A 17,496-nucleotide genomic window follows, 5' to 3' on the forward strand; every position below is an offset into this window, starting at 1 on the left:
TAATAAATAAAAAACTCATCCTAAACAAATTAATTAAAAATTAATTTTAGATATGATGCATATTAACCATATTTCTTGGAAATTCATTTCTTGGCCATGCATTGCATGGGCATAAATGCAATGTTTTTGCTTCATGGCATTAAGGAACAATATAATATGTTTTAATACAACTAGCTATCAAATCATAATCAACATAAGTTATTTGCTCCAAACACCGATCAACGATCCTCACAACACAATAGGTGGCAAATTGTATAGCAACAGGTAATATGGGCATAATTGCAACATTTTGCTTCATAATAATTATTTGATGAAAGAAATAAATAAATTTGGTAAAAAAGCGTTCAGGCACAAACATAACATTTTCTTTGTAATTATTTGATGTTAAAAAAAGATAGTCCAAAATGGTGTTTAGGGATAGTATAATTGTACAACCAACCGTTAAATCAATGACATAAATTATTTGCTCAAAACATCAATCAACCATCGTGAACTAGTTATTGATTGACTTACATCGTGAGCTGCCTATTAACTAATGACAGTACGTTAATCATCATTGCAAAATAAGGTCAAAATTAAATGAGCCAATCACACTTCAAAAGAAAAAGAAAAAAACAAACAAACAAACAAAACAAACAAAAACAAGAAACAAGAAAAAAGAAACAAATTTTATTTTCTAATGCCTACCTTATACATGATGTTTTGGAGAATTTAACATCTACGGATAAACACTAATTCACTAGATAAGTAGCTGTGCCTAGAACAACAGTTTAAAGTGTTTTAAAATTTTCCTATAAACAATAGATAAGAAGAGGGGATAGAAGGCCTACCTGTAGTTCCGCTTTCCTCTCGTCTCCCTTGTATCGATTCCGTCGCTCCTTCCCATACTTAATCCGCTTGAGAGGTACCCTATAAACACAACATAAGACAAAAACTGATCAAAGCATACAATCCATTGAATATAAATGAAAGGAATCAAAAGCAATTCATACATATAAGCATTATGAAAGAACACAACATATGGAAAAAGGTTCAACACTTTATTAGATAGAAGAAGTAATTACAACCCTCAGTGTCTGATTCAAAGTCATTCCTTCAGCTTGGATCCCATCCACATCACATCAAAAGCAAGACAAGCTTGTGGCATCACATCATTTTCTCCAAAGTCAAGTCTCATAGTAGCATTATCTCCTTACAATTCAATATAATCCAGTCCCTGATCACTTAGATGAGTGGTCAATTTATAGGAAGATGGAGGAGGTTTTGTCATTGATGGTGACATTGAATGGCCTTTCATACTTAGAATTAGTTCCATGGAGGAAGGGATGAGAGGATAGGATGCTCCCTAACTCATTCCTCATCCATTTTCGAGCTCATAGGAGTTGATAAGATAGGGAAACTTCTAGATGACTCCCCTGAATAACACCTTCATAAGGGTTTACCTATATTGTTCCCTCTAGAGGCAATTTATGGATGTCTTCAAGTTAAGAAACTGTCTGAGAAGGAGGCATTCAAAGGGGTGACTTGTTTAGGGCATGAAACAACTGAATTTAGGGTTTGATGAGCCCTAAAACACTGATCTGAATGTTGGGATTTGATGTGCCCAAATGGATCTGTAACAACTGCCCCCTAAAGCATGAAGTCGGAAAAATGTCAATGTCGAATGAAATGCTTTACGATGTGATGAGGAGGTATCGAAGTTGAAGGTGATCTGCATCAATTACAATACATATATCATGATATTTGATTTTACATGAATTTCTGAGGGAAGGCATACCCATGCTCAGCGTATAAACTTTCATTATATGTACATAAACAATCGTCTACAGATATAGACCCATGATCATAATGACTATCAATGTAAAGCCATTGTACATATGATTTAGTACTCCTGATATCGCAGCCTGGACAGATGAAACTAGATCCGGGGTCTTCAATCTTGTTCAACCATTCGCTCAAGTACGAGTCTAACCATGTGAATATGTGATCTAAAGTCGAACATGGGAAGACACCATCTGATGGTGTAAGCTGTTAACAGATGTGATAGAATTCACCGATGATGATAATGATCCTCAAGGTACTGCAGTACATTCTGCATGGTGTGAATGGATGATTTGATGTCAAACACCATACAAAGACTTTTGGTCGAAGGCCATTGATGTATGCCTATCGCCGAAAGCGAGAAATCTGCCATTGATGCATGCAAGCCTCAAGGTATTGAATGGGTGTTTCTAAATCAACTTCTTGGATAATGATTTGACGTTAACAAGAAGTGACTCGCTGCAGGAGGGCCTTGATGTATCCCACATCAACGACACGAAATGAGTGTAGTGATTTTAGAGATGGAATTTGACTAACAACACAAGGTTCAAGAATGGCGGTCATGCCCCATAGAATCCCTCTATTGTTATTTTTGTGCCTTTATATTATTATTGTTAGGTCAGCTGGGTTATATTGTAACTCCTTAGACTCCTATATATAGAAAGGAGCTTTTGTCATTTGAATCATCAAAGAATCATTCAATTGTGTAATGTAAAGGAGGTTTCCCCCTCGAAGAGGCTAAATTCTAAGGTGTTGATCTATCTTTTCTATCTTTTTGTGAGTTGGTTTCATAACATTTGGTATCAGAGCTTTGGATTCTAGGGTTTTGCTGCTCCAAATAGGTCATTGTGGCATTTTCGTTATAACTTTTTTTCTGCAATGTTTTAGAAGCGAAAAAAAAAACCCATTTGAAATGAAATCGCACTGAACCTCAGGACGGAATTTTAGAGCTTTTCGCGCTATATTTGCGGAGATATGATCTGAGGAAGTTAGTCTTTTTGCAGAGTCCTAAATTACATTCCAAACAGGTGACCTGGGGAAAATCGTCATAACTTTCTCTCTGAGCATTGGATTGAAATTTCGTAAGAAGGTACAGAAAGAGGATGGATTGTAGTTTCTTGTCTATATTTTTCAGAGCCAAAGGTCGAAAAAGTGACACGTGGTATGTCGTACAAGTTCGCTCTACTAAACTAGTCTATAATCAGTTCACTATGGGAGATTTGGCATAACTCTTCCTTGGAGAATCCAATTTGGATCAGACTGGTGGCATTGGAAAGAGGACGCACCTAACCTGAATTTTTCCATTTTTCTTGCTAACTTGAATTCCTTCTCTAATGAATCAGGTTCCCAAAGGCGAACATCAAGTTGGATATTATCCTTTAAAGTCCCTATGAACATATCAATCCTATGCTTCTCTGGAATATTTTTTACACTCGGTCATGAAAATGGAGGACACACCTAACCTAATCTAAAATTTACGTTAGGTGCGTCCTCTTTCCAATGCCATCAGTCTGATCTAAATTGGATTCTCCAAGGAAGAGTTATGGCAAATCTCCCACAGTGACCTGATTATAGACTAGTTCAGTAGAGCAAACTTGTACGACATGCCACGTGTCACTTTTTTGATCTTTGACTCTGAAAAATATATACAAGAAACTACACTCTGTCCTCTTTCTGTACCTTCTCACGAAATTTCAATCTGATGCTCAAAGAGAAAGTTATGACGATTTTCCCCGGGTCACCTGTTTGGAAAGTAATTCAAGAGTCTGCAAAAAGACCTACTTCCTCAGATCATATCTCCGCAAATATAGCGCGAAAAGCTTTGAAATTCAGACCCAAGGTTTAGTGTGATTTCATCTCAAATGGGTTTTTTTTTCGCTTCTGAAATGTCACAGAAAAAAGTTATAGCGAAAATGCCACGATGACCTATTTGGAGCAGCAAAACCTTAGAATCCAAAGCTCTGATACCAAATGTTATGAAACCAACTCACAAAAAGATAGAAAAGATAGATCAACGCCTTAGAATTCAGCCTCTTCGAGGGGGAAACCTCCTTTACATCAAATGAATGATTCTTTGATGATTCAAATGACAAAACCTCCTTTCTATATATAGGAGTCTAAGGAGTCATAATATAACCCAGCCGACCTAACAATAATAATATAAAAGCACAAAAATAACAATAGAGGGATTCTATGGGGCACAGTAATAACAATATGGGGACAATAGGGGCACAACAATATTAATAATGGATACAACTACAATAGTAATGGGGTAATCACTAGTATTACAGGGACCTAACATGCCCCTCTCCTTCAAAAAAAGTGTTGTCCTCAACGCTTGAGTAGTTCTGGATGCTTCTGTATAAAATTCTCATCCTCCCATGTGGAATCTTCAACGGATAAGTTCTTCCACTTGATGAGATACTCCGAAATTGATCGATTTCGTAGCTGTCAAGTTCTTGTTTCTATGACTGCTTCCGGTTCCAATATAATTTTTCCTTCCTCGTCAAGTTCTGCCAATATTGTTTGAACTGGGATCTTGTCGCCTATAACCTTCTTTAAACATGAAACATGGAAAATTGGGTGCACTCGAGAAGCTGCAAGAAGCTCCAATTTGTATGCCATAGTACCAATCTTTTGCAACACCTTGTACAGACCATAATACTTTGGTGATACTTTATTATCCTTCTTAGCTTGCTTGAGGGACATTTGTTTATATGGTTGTAGCCATAGGAATACCCAATCACCTACATCAAAACTTCTTTCACTGCGATGTTGATCTACATGTTGTTTCATTCTATTCTGCGCCAAGACGAGGTTATCCTTTAAGAGTTGGAGGACTTGTTGTTGATGCTTGATGTGATGTTCCATTACTTGAACCTTAGAATTTTCTCTTAAATATGATGTGATGGATGGTGGCTGATATCCATAAAGTGCCATAAATGGGGTCATTTTTGTTGCTGTATGGAAGGAAGTGTTATACTACCATTCAGCCAGAGGCAACCATTTGGCCCATTGTGTCTGTTTATCAGATACAAAGCAACGAAGATATCCTTCCAAACATTTGTTTACTATCTCAGTTTGCCCATCAGATTGAGGATGATAAGATGAGCTATGAGCTAACTGAGTACCGAGATAAGAAAATAATTCTGTCCAAAAATTTCTAGTGAAAATGGGATCTCTGTCACTTACAATAATCTTTGGGTTTCCATGTCGCTTTTGAATTGTTTCCATAAATGCAGTAGAAACTGTACTAGCTTTAAATGGATGTGATAATGCACAAAAGTGTGCATACTTGGTAAGTTTGTCAACTACCACCATGATGACACTCTTTCCCTCAAACTTGGGTAAACCTGTGATAAAATCCATTGAAACTTCCTCCCAACGTTGGCTTGGAATGGATAAAGGTTGTAATAGACCCGAGGTCTTAATTGTTTCAACTTTATTTTGTTGGCAAACCAAACATTCCGCCATAAACTTTTGAATATCTGCTTTAAGGCCATCCCAAAAAAATTCCTTCTTAACCCTGTGGTAAGTTTTTAAAAATCTTGAGCGCCCTCCTAAGGGAAGTGTGCAATTCCATAAGAATATTTTGTTTGAGTTTTGAATTCTTACAGAGGTATAAGCGATCTTTGTACCATACGAATCATTTTGCCAGCTAAATGTATCAGATGTACTAGAATCTTGTTGAACTTTCGAATAAGTGCCCACACTTCTTCATCATTCTTCCATTCCTCCCTTGCTTCTTTTATCCAATCTGGTTGGATAATAGAAATGGCGCACAAAAATGCTTCAACATCCTCATCCTGTCTTGAGAGTGCATCTGCCACCAAATTTTGCTTCCCTTTTTTGTAGATGATTTCAAAGTCATAACCCAACATCTTTGTGACCCACTTTTGTTGCTCTTCAGAGGATAATCTTTGTTCTAAAAAGTATTTAAGGCTATGATGATCCGTTTTTACCTTGAAGTGTCTTCCCATTAGGTAGGGTCGCCATTTCTTAAGTGCATGTAGTATTGCCAACATTTCCTTCTCATAAATAGCTTTGTGTAAAAACTTTCCCTTGATTGGACGACTTTCAAAAGCAATGGATATTTCATCCTGCATTAAAATAGCACCAATTCCATTTTCTGAAGCATCACATTCCACAATAAAGGTTTTTGTGAAGTCCGGCGTAGCTAAGACCGGTGCTTGGCAGATTGCCTCTTTAAGATGTTCGAAGGCCTTTGTTGCTTCTGGAGTCCATGAAAATGCATCTTTCTTCAATAATGTTGTTAGAGGTGCTGCTATTCTCCCATAATTCTTAACAAACTTGCAATAATAACCTGTCAACCCGAGAAATCCTCGCAGATGCTTTATGGATATGGGGATTTTCCATTCCTTAATGGCTTTAATTTTGCTAGGGTCTACCTTAACTCCTTCATGAGATACAATATGACCCAGATATTCCACCTCTTGTACTCCAAAGAAACATTTGGATCTTTTTTGCATATAGTTGTTTCTCCTCCAATAGTTGTAGCACCCTGTCAACATGTTCAACATGATCCTTCCAAGATTTGATGTAGATTAGTATATCATCAAAAAATACTAACACAAATTTTCTACGGAAGGGTTTGAAAATGGAATTCATCAAACCTTGAAATGTAGAAGGTGCATTGGTAAGGCCAAAAGGCGTGACCAAAAATTCATAATGACCCTCATGAGTTCTAAATGATGTTTTCGGAATGCCTTCAATCTTCATTCTGATTTGATGATATCCTGAACGAAGATCCAACCTGGTGAAGTAAATTGATCCGTGCAATTCATCCAGTAATTCATAAATGACAGGAATGGGAAACTTATCTTTAATAGTGAGCTTGTTGAGCTCCCTATAATTCGGACACATGCGCCATGATCCATCCTTCTTGTGCACCAATACAACTAGAGAAGAGAAAGAACATTGACTAGGTTGAATTATACCAACCTCTAGCATTTCTGCAACCATACGTTCAATTTCACTCTTTTGGGCATAGGGATATCTGTGCACCCTGATGTTTGGAGGAACACTTCCTGGAATCAGATGAATAGCATGATCATGATCATGAATAGGTGGGAGACCTTTGGGAGTCTCAAATACCTTGGAATGATTGTCCAAGACTTTTTGGAGATCTGGAGAAATAGATGATTTCGATGTGGAAACATCTATCGAACATAATTGTGCAATTACACCTCTTTCTTAGAAGCTTTGTCATACCGTTAGAGCTAATTATCTTTCCCGGTTTCCCTGCAATACCCCTTAATTCAACTTCCTTTCCTTATGCAGAAAATTTCATGAAAAGTTCTTGAAAATTAAAAGCTATTGTACCCAAGGATTGTAGCCATTGGACTCATATTACAACATCAACACCTCCCATTGGAATGGAAAGCATTGGGCTAGTAAATACATATTCTCCCATGGATAGCTTGATATTATGGCACTTTCCAGAGCAATTTATTGTTCCTCCATTTGCAACCATCACTTGACACTTTGGTGCTGGATATAGGAAGCAATTTAATTCTTTTTCTACCTTACAATGAATAAAATTTTGGGTACTTCCTGAATCAATCAACACTATTACCTTTTTCTTCTTGATTTGTCCTTCCATCTTGATGGTTTGAGGAGTAGTAATTCTAGCCAATGCATTACAAGATATGGTCGGATTCATTTCTTCTTTATCTAGGCTTTGTTCCTGGAGTATATCCTCTTCTTTTGACCTTTCTTGCTCCTTTTCTTCTTCATCTTCACAATCTATGTAGAATAATTTCTTCTCAGCACACTTATGACCTTTAGTGTATTTGCTATCACAACTGTAACAAAGCCCTTTTGCTCTTTTTTCTTCCAATTGTTGTGGTGTCAACCTTATAGGTTGTGGAAGACTAGGGGCAACAACACTTCCATCTTTATAGTTGTGAGTGGTATGCTTCCTGGTTGCCATAATTTTGCTTTCCATTTTTCTTGCTAACCTGAATGCCTTCTCTAATGAATCAGGTTCCCAAAGGCGAACATCATGTTGGATATTATCCTTTAAAGTCCCTATGAACACATCAATCCTATGCTCCTCTGGAATATTTTTTACCCTTATGTTCAATTTTTGGAACTCCTCAATGTGCTCCATTATTGAACCCTTTTGTTTGAGACTTATCAATTGGCTAAAAAAAGTGTTGCTTTTTGTATCCTCATAATGCGCTGTCAATTCTTCCGTAAAAATTGCCCAAGTGATAAATTATTTATGAGATCAAAGCCATTGATACCATACAAACTGATTTGATTCCAAATATAAAGTTGCAATACGTACCTTTTGTGTGTTTTGCACATTATTGAGATCGAAAAATTGCTCCATCTGTAATATCCATGTTGCGAGATCCTTGCCATCAAACTTCCTCATATCGATTTTTGGAATATGGTGGGTCTTCGATCCAACATTAGAGTCTATGAAATCATGATTAACATTTCTTTTGTTCGCATCATGAGTTTGCTTTACTACCCTTTTACCATTAGTAAGTATTTCTTGTAGAAAATTTGTCAAATTTGTCTTCAAATCTACCATGCATGTCTTCAAATCTATCTTCAAATCGTCCATCTTAGCTTCCACGCCATTCATCTTAGCCTCTACGCCATTTATCTTAGCTTTTGTTAGCTTTTGTGAGAGTGACATTTGTTGCGCTTGGTCTTATAATTTTGATATATCATGTAGCATTTCTTCCTCTTCTTCTTGAGTCATGCTAGAGCTTTCTGGTTGCTTACTAGGTGTTTGCATTTTCTTTCCTCGGGACATCAGTTACCGATAGTAATGCTCTACTATGCCCTTTGAATTCCTTCAAAATAATTTTTCAAACCAAGCTTATGCAAAGATTTAAAAAAATCTACACACTTTTTTTCACTTTGTAGGAGCTCGATATTGCCTCTAATGTATCTTTGTAATTTCAAATCATCTAGTTTTGAAATTGCGATATGCAGTAGCCCTCTATGTCCTCTTTCCAATGCCACCAGTCTGATCCAAATTGGATTCTCCAAGGAAGAGTTATGCCAAATCTCCCACAGCGACCTGATTATAGACTAGTTCAGTAGAGCGAACTTGTACGACATGCCACGTGTCACTGTTTCGACCTTTGGCTCTAAAAATATATACAAGAAAATACACTCCGTCCTCTTTCTATACCTTCTTATGAAATTTCAATCCAATGCTCGGAGAGAAAGTTATGACGATTTTCCCCAGGTCACCTGTTTGGAATGTAATTCAGGAGTCTGCAAAAGACCAACTTCCTAAGATCATATCTCTGCAAATATAGCGCAAAAAGCTCTGAAATTCGGATCCGAGGTTCATCGTGATTTATTCTCAAATGGGTTTTTTTTTTCTCTTCTGAAACATCGCAGAAAAAAAGTTATAGCGAACATGCCACAATGACCTATTTGGAGCAGTGAAACCCTAGAATCCAAAGCTCTGATACCAAATGTTATGAAACCAGCTCACAAAAAGAGAGAAAAGATAGATCAACGCCTTAGAATTCAACCTCTTCGAGGGAGAAACCTCCTTTACATTACACAAATGAATGATTCTTTGATGATTCAAATGACAAAACCTCCTTTCTATATATAGGAGTCTAAGGAGTCACAATATAACCCAGCCGACCTAACAATAATAATATGAAGACACAAAAATAACAATAGAGGGATTCTATGGGGCACAGTAATAACAATATGGGGACAATAGGGGCACAAAAATATTAATAAGGGATACAAATACAATAGTAATGGGGTAATCACTAGTATGATAGGGACCTAACAGTATTGCAAAAGATGGATTTTGACTGGATGACTTCTCTTAAACATGTCGGCGACACTAAAGTGAATTGGTAGCATTGACCCAAAACAAAGCGATGGATGGTATGATAGACCAATGGTACGATAACCATCAAGCTAATAACCCAACCCAAGTAGTCACAGTGATGGGGTGAAAGTGTCATGTTCAAGAGCAACCTACTACTATAAAATGGTTTTCCCCTTTTTCCATTTTCCCAGTCATTGCTGACGAGTACCTCTTTATTTTTATCAAGCTTGAGGAGGATAACATATGCTTGTTGTATAATTTCACCCTTCGGCAGAATCCATCGCTATTTGATGTTTTAGTGAGTCTAGTGAAGGTGAAACTCGGTCTTGTCTAGATGGAAAAGTTTGTCATTATTTGATGTTATTAGAGCCTAGATTTACCTCAGGCTGAAAAGGTAAGCTTCTAGGTCCACATCAAACCACGCTCAACCTCGTAGCTAGCCCTACGAGGACATGAGAGGGCTCTCTCTGGGTCAATCTCAGCGAAAGATAATCGATTGGGCTTGAGATGACTGATTTAACAACTGATATTAGCCTAGGCATGAAGTGCAAGGATTTGATTTGAGTTTTTGAGGATTTTGTTTTAAAAAAGGGAAAGGCAAATTTGGGTTCGGGGATGAGGCCAAATTTTTGCAAAGTTCCGATTGGGGAGAGGTAGGCAGTGGTTTTGATGCTTTAGATTAAATGAATGGATGGAAAAGACTATTGAGGAGCTGAAGAGGGCTAGAGGGTACCAAGAGTCCTCTTCAAACTGAAGAAAACATTGAAAATTAAACACACTAACAGGCAGAGCACAACAAGCTCATGGATTCTACCTTTGTCACTTAAATTGTTTAATTCAGAAGCAAAGAGAAGGGAAATGGCATACATAAAACATCAATGAACTTACAATTACATGAAGAAACACACCATAAAAACACAGAGCCACAAGGATCCCAACAAGTGCTGCAAAACCATGGTCTTTCCTTTGCCAAAATTGCGAAAATGAAATGTACAATGTAGTCCCAAACAATCCCAAGTATCCAACCCTGAAAATGACTGAGAAATTACATGATATAGACAAGCCTAACTCATTCCCATGCCTCTAGGGGTCGAGCTTATCATTCTATGAGCTGTTTCAACCATATCTAAACAAGGAACTGAAAAATAGGCAATGAAACAACTTGCCTCTATATGCTAGGAAATTGATTCATTCATTTAATTTTCACTTTTTAGTGAATGAATCCTCTAGAACAGGTAAAAATGTGCCAATATTACATCATGGTTATCAAATTACATCATGAAAGATAAAGAGTAACATCAAAAAGCAAAATTGGTCAAAACTGGGTGAATTTTTGAGCTGAACAGTGAAAAATAGGCAAAAATCCTTTATGCATCGCACCACTTTGGAGCTGAATTTGAGGCCCTTCTCAGAGTCCAAATTGAGCCCAAGATAGCTTGTTGGAAAGCCTTTCCTGTCTACTTTCCAACCCAAGTGGAATTTTTGAATTTGGATGTCATTTACCCCTCCAAAACTTCAATCTCCCAAGACTGCTTCCTATGTGTCAAAATAGGGGCAGTGAGGTCATTTTTTGAGTGCTTTTGGCCCCTAGAGGGCTCAAAACCTGCCCAAATTTCTTGGCCATGCACCAGAAACCATAATTTATCATGAAAAATCCAGAAATGCAATTTTTTTTGGATTTGGAGCCCTCTAGCAAAAGCGAGCGCCACGTGGCGCGGCGCATAGGGAGACAAAACCTATTTTTTAGTGCAAAAAATTTCAAAATGCAAAAAATTGCTCCAAATTTCTTGAAATTTGGGCTGGACCTTCTCTATCAAGTGTCATGCTGGGCTAAAGAGGCTTCGGCCAATATCTGAAGACGATCATGCTCCTTTTGCCTCTTTTGCTTCCTTATTGCCTTTAGATTCCTTATTCGTGCCTTGCAAACCTTGTTCCGTGCCATGTAGTGGAAAGCCATGTGTCTCAGCAATGATTTGTCCCTATCGGCCTTGTCCAATAGTCCCTCTAAGTGGATGTTGACTCTTTTGAGCCAAGACTCCCGGTACTTGCTAATGTGTGAGGTTTCTTGATGAGATTTATGGTGATTTTAGTTTTCTGCCACCAAGGGTAAGAATATATGAGGGACTGTGGAGAGAGAGGGTAAGAGGGGTTTTAGAAATGTTGCTGACTAGAAGTTGGGGAATAGAAGGGTTTTAGGGATAGTTTTTAGATTTTAGGATAACAATTAGGGTTTAGGAATGTGTAGCTAGGGTTTGGGATAGTGGGAGTTAGGAATATAGGGTTAGTGAATTTAGGGATATGGGGATGAAACTAGAAAATGAATGTGGGAAACAAAGAGTGTGGGAGTGAGGGAATGAAATTTGGCAACAAAAACACAAACTACAAACCCTAAGCACTTGTTTGTGAGCACAAATTGCAAGGTATTAGGGTTTGAATTTTCTTTTACACAACCACCATAAATTGTATGAAAAACTCCTTCACTAGCAAGGAAGAGGGCTTAAATTACTTGCACACTAGAATATTTGAGTGATTTGGAAATTTGAGGGAGTTTTTGAGAGAAATCAGGCTTCCAGCTCTATGCGTCGTGCCACAAACCCAATGCGTCGCGCCTCCAAACCCTATGCGTAGCACATTTTTCAAGAGACTTTTGGAGGCCTTCCCGGTGTCCGAATTGGGCGCAGGATAGCTTTTTGGAAAGGTATTTGAGTATACTTTCCAACCCATCTAAAATTTTTCAATTTGGAGTTCATTTTCCCTATCAAAAATCAAATCTCCCAAGACTGGTCAAAATGTGCAAAATGAGGCTACCTAAAGGTAGAGTGTTGTTGCAGTCAACTTTTTAAGGTCTTCCTCAACTCCAAATTGAGCTCATGATAGCTCATTGGAAAGATATTTGTGTCTAGTTAACATTGGACTCATAAAGAAAGTCATTTGGCCAACCAAGCTAGGAGAAAACTTGATTTTCCCAAGGTCACTTCAGAGGTGCATCAATTCTCTCGAGGCAACTGTATTTTTGACATTTCTCTAAAGCAATGACACCTGTGTAAAAAGTGAAGGAGGTTTTTCTTCCTTGGTATATTTTGGAGAAAAACCTCTCTCAGTTTTCCCAAATGCATCTTTCACTGCTCAAAAACATCATTTGAGTAAAACCTACCCTAATGTGTGGAACAAGGGATTTGTTGAAATGAAGCGAAATGAAGGGGATAAGGGGCTTATAAATTATTGAGAAAATTTTTGGAAGTAGGGAGAGATGTTAGGAAGTGGGGAAAGTTTAATTTCAAAGATTTAGTGAGGGGAAGGGGTCCAAAAGGGAAAAACACAGGCCTAGCCTTGAAAATTGTCAAGTTGTAGCAAGAAACTAGGGTTTGTGCGAAAATGAGGAATTTGGGGGATCTCAGTGATGGGAAGTGTTTAATAAGGTACATTGAGGATAGAGGAAGGTGTATGAACATCAGGATACAAATTTTTCCGATGATTTGACCATCCAAGAGAAATTGCCTTCAAAACCCTAGGAGAGGGAAACGAACTTTACCTAGGCACAACTGAAGCATGAACAAAGTGTAAAATGACCCAGTGGAACTTGACATGATGATGAAAACCCTTCGAATGATAGTACACTAATCTGAATGGTGAAATGGACCAAAATTAGGACAACTTTGATAAGAGTAAGAGCAAACCCTAGACCTAATTACTAGTGACCAAATTTTGCTTGAAGACTCATTGAAATGACAAAATTTGACCTTGTCACCTTAAAATAATTTTGTAAGAGCATGTTTGATCACTGGAGGAAGGATGCAAAGACTGACACTAACAGATGTTTTAACGAGTTTAACAGCAAAGATAACTCGGTCCCTTTCATGCTTAGAGAGTTTGAAAAGGTACAAAAAGAAAACATGACAAGTTCTTTTTCGTAAATTAATCTCTCAAGTCCGAAAAAGCGTAAAATAATACAAGAGAGATATCTTTTCCAATATGTTAACGAGCTGGAAAGGACAAGCGCTTGGCAATCTTTTCATATTTAGAGAGTCTGAAAAGAGTTTAAAGAGGACTCCAAGGGGGTTCCTTTTTCGTTTTTAACAAAGCTTGAAAAAGAGATAAAAGTGTGCTCTGTGGTCAAAAGTTCAACTTACAATCAAGCACGTTGAATTCTACAAATCAGTTGTAAAACCTGCTCAAAACATCACCAAATGGATTAAAAATATCTGTTTCATAGGCAAAAATAGGCAAATACTAATGTTTAGTCGATTAATTAACATGAAATAAACATAAAACAAGTTTTTACCATAACATTTTTACCATTTGGAACTTACCATCCAGTTTTGTGCTATGAGCTTAGTTTTTACCTCAAACTTCACCAGCAGATTATGAAAGATTTTGTGGGCCATTTCTCGAGCCGTCCGGACCAGGTAGGAACTAAACCTCTCTACTTTCTTTTCAATTCATTCTTTTGTCATTTCATGCAAATTTTAGGGTTTTTTGGGGCCCCTGGGGTTACATTTTTTTTTTTCCCTAGGATCAGTGCAGGCTTTCACATCGAAAATTGTGCTGAAGAGCACCTAGATAGAAGGCTAGATGCTCTGTAGCGCACTATCTCTGTGCCTAGGCTGCGCTGGGCGAGTTTCCCAAGTTTGTTTTAGCTGTTAGCTCCAAAATTTGTCCTGTTTTTTGCATGGAAAGGATCCTAATTTAGCTTATGATTGTGTTTCAGGCTTTCATCAGATCAGAATGTCGATTACATGGCGAGAAAGAGAGCATGAAGAACAAGACATGGTTTCCCTAAACAACCTGGGTACAGTTGAGGCCCTCAAGAATTGCGGGTTACTCAAATACTTTAAGTTGTCCAGAATGAGGCAACAAATAGAACTATTGCAGTTCCTTGTTCGTGCATGGGATCCGACAGATCAAACATTTCACATTAGGGACAAGATGGTCCCTATTACTATTGAGGATATTTACTTTCTTACCGGACTGTCAAGGCGAGGTTCCCCCATCTCATTTTCTAGATTTGCCTGTGGAGGTGAATCGGTGATACATCAGAAAGTTTTGTCGGCTAGGTACACAGCCTAGCAAGGATGGGAAAATAAATATCAGGGATGTAAGTGATTTGCCTTTAAGAACGATCCTCTTCATGATCGCAAAATTGGCTGGCAGTGTGACACTACATTTGGCGAACAAATCTTATATGCAGTATGCACTGGAGTGTCTAGAGCCAAAAGTTTTCAACTGGTGCGAGGCTGTACTTTCGCTGTTGAAAGAACAACTGACTAAGGTAAAAAGCGGTAAGACGAAGAATTTATGCTATGGTTCGATCTTAATTGCTTTTGCCTTAGAGAAAATCCCATTGATGCAACCACAACATGTATCACTGGGTGTGGTTGGTCCTAGAGATCCACGTATGCAGAGGTGGGTTGAATTGATGGCTTGACATGCTAGTCAGTCAACAATCATTTTCTCCCTTGCATTTTTCAGCTGGCTTGAGTGACAACATGTTGTTATCGAGAAGCATCCATACTCAGGGATGGATTATCGTGGAGATCCAGATTTGATTCTACCAGTTGGAGCATAATTGGGTGCTATGGGCAAGTTGTTTGACCAAAGTGTTTTTTGATTTTTAAGTTTCTACATGTTTTTTTTTGTGTTTTTTAATGTTTCCAAGACTAAACTGAAATTAATCTTATGCCTACAGATGTGGATACTGTTCGACATGCGGTACGCCAATAGGTTGCAGGTGGGCCAACGCAGAGAAACGTCGGGAGAGTAGTTTTCTAGGACTTGGATTTGGCTGAAACCTTAGCAGAGTCGCAAGATCATATAGAGGGACTGACCCTTGGTATTCCGAATATCCGGATCGAGGAGTTACCTATGAGGCTGCAACACCACACTATTGGTGTTCCTAACTGTTGGGCAAGGCTTTTGCGCATGATAGCACAGGCTGTGACCTGTTACCATGAGCACCACTAGATCTACTTAGGATATTTTGTATGCATTTTTTAGTTTTTGGGTCAGATGACCAAATGTGTCTTGGGCACAAATTTTGTAAAAACTTTTAAAACACCTATCTATTTTACTTTCAGAGTTTTTAATGGTTATATGCAATCCTATTCAACTGATGATGTGAATTGAAAATATTACTTTTACATGTGTTGAAAATGTCTATTTAACACATAATTCGCTAGAGAATCAGTTAATGTGTTAAGATTTCTGGAAATATGTTGATATTGAATGTGTTCAAAACGTCTTTCCAAAATACAAACTCTAAGAAACATATGAAAAATTGTTGGATTTCGGACAGTATAAATGTTTGTTAGTTTTAGTACAACGAGTTGCAAGTCTAGCCTAACGATGATTCGGCGAATGCCAAGTTAAATGGCATCAGAGAGTAGTTCAATCAACGTGTTATACTCAGCGATATTGTTTGTTGATAAACCGATACAAATCCCTTGAAAACTCACTAAATCGCCACTTGAAGCAAAAATAGCCCATGCTGCAGAAGAAAAATTCTGCGTACTACGACTAGAACCATCGGCGTAACTAACAAAAGGTTCCGAAGAATTTGACATCTGCAACAAATGCAAAGCGGATTACTAACCAGATAAAAATCTCTAAAAGACACACACGCACACATGCAATGAAAGCATATATATAGTGAGTTTTACTACACTTAATCAAGCATAGTAACGTTTGAGGTACAACTCGTTTCGGGGATACAACAATGGAATCCCATCATAATCTACTAAATCGTAGGATCCTTTTGCCATAACATGCTTGGCAACATAAGGACCCATCCACATTGGTTTGAATTTTCCTGCTCCAAATTTATTAGCTTCCCGATCATAAAGCAAGACCAGGTCTCCTTATGAGAAGATACAAGGCTTGACATTCCTATCATATTGCACTTTAATAAGTTTCTTATGTGCTTTGTTATCCAATGCGGTATCACAACGGGTTTCATCCATATGGATTAATTCCAAGAAACACGCTGCTTCTTTAGAAGTGTTAGATAATAGGTCAATTGCGAGTTTGAGCGATGAAATTTCACATTGTATTGGTAAGATTGCTTCCAAACCATACACCAACTGAAAGGGTGTAAAACCATTTGCATTTCTCACCAAGGTTCGATATGCCCACAAGGCAAAGTACAAGATTAAGTGCCAGTTTCTTTTATGAACCCCTATCATTCTTTGCAACATCTGCTTCAGGACCTTGTTGATGGCCTCAACTTGTCCATTCGCTTGCGGGTAATACGGGGTAGAACTATCATGTGACAGTGCTAACTTAGCAGTCAACTCAGCCATCATGTGATTGCGAAAATGCGACCCATGATCTGTAACTATGGCTTGTGGTACACCAAACCGGGCAACCACATGGTTAAAAAAGAAAAGAGCAGCCGTTTCGCCACTGTTGTTCAATGTTGGCATCGCCTCAACCCATTTGGTAAAATAGTCAACGACGACTATAATATACCCATGCCCCCTGGCTGAGGTGGGGTTACATGTCATAAAGTCAATGCCCCATTTGGCGAATGGGCCAACAACAACGACTGGATGCAATGGTGCAGGTGGTAATCTGGTTTTTCAGTCATATATCTGGCATGCATGACAGCTTCTGACAGCAATAATACAATCTTTAAATATAGTTGGCCAGAAGTAACCAGCACGAAGAATTCTTTGTGCAGTTGCATATCCAGATAAGTGTCCACCACAGGCACCTAAATGGAAATCATTCAATACTTTCTCGGCCTCCTCATGTGTGAGGTACCTCCGTAAAACTGTATCTATACCACGACGGTAAAGTGTGTCGCCAATGATCAGATAATCTTTGGCTTGGTA

The sequence above is a fragment of the Pinus tabuliformis genome, chromosome 3_1, assembly GCF_031772625.1.
Source record: "Pinus tabuliformis cultivar Carrire ecotype Pingquan chromosome 3_1, CPIR1, whole genome shotgun sequence".
Classification (NCBI taxonomy): Eukaryota; Viridiplantae; Streptophyta; class Pinopsida; order Pinales; family Pinaceae; genus Pinus; species Pinus tabuliformis.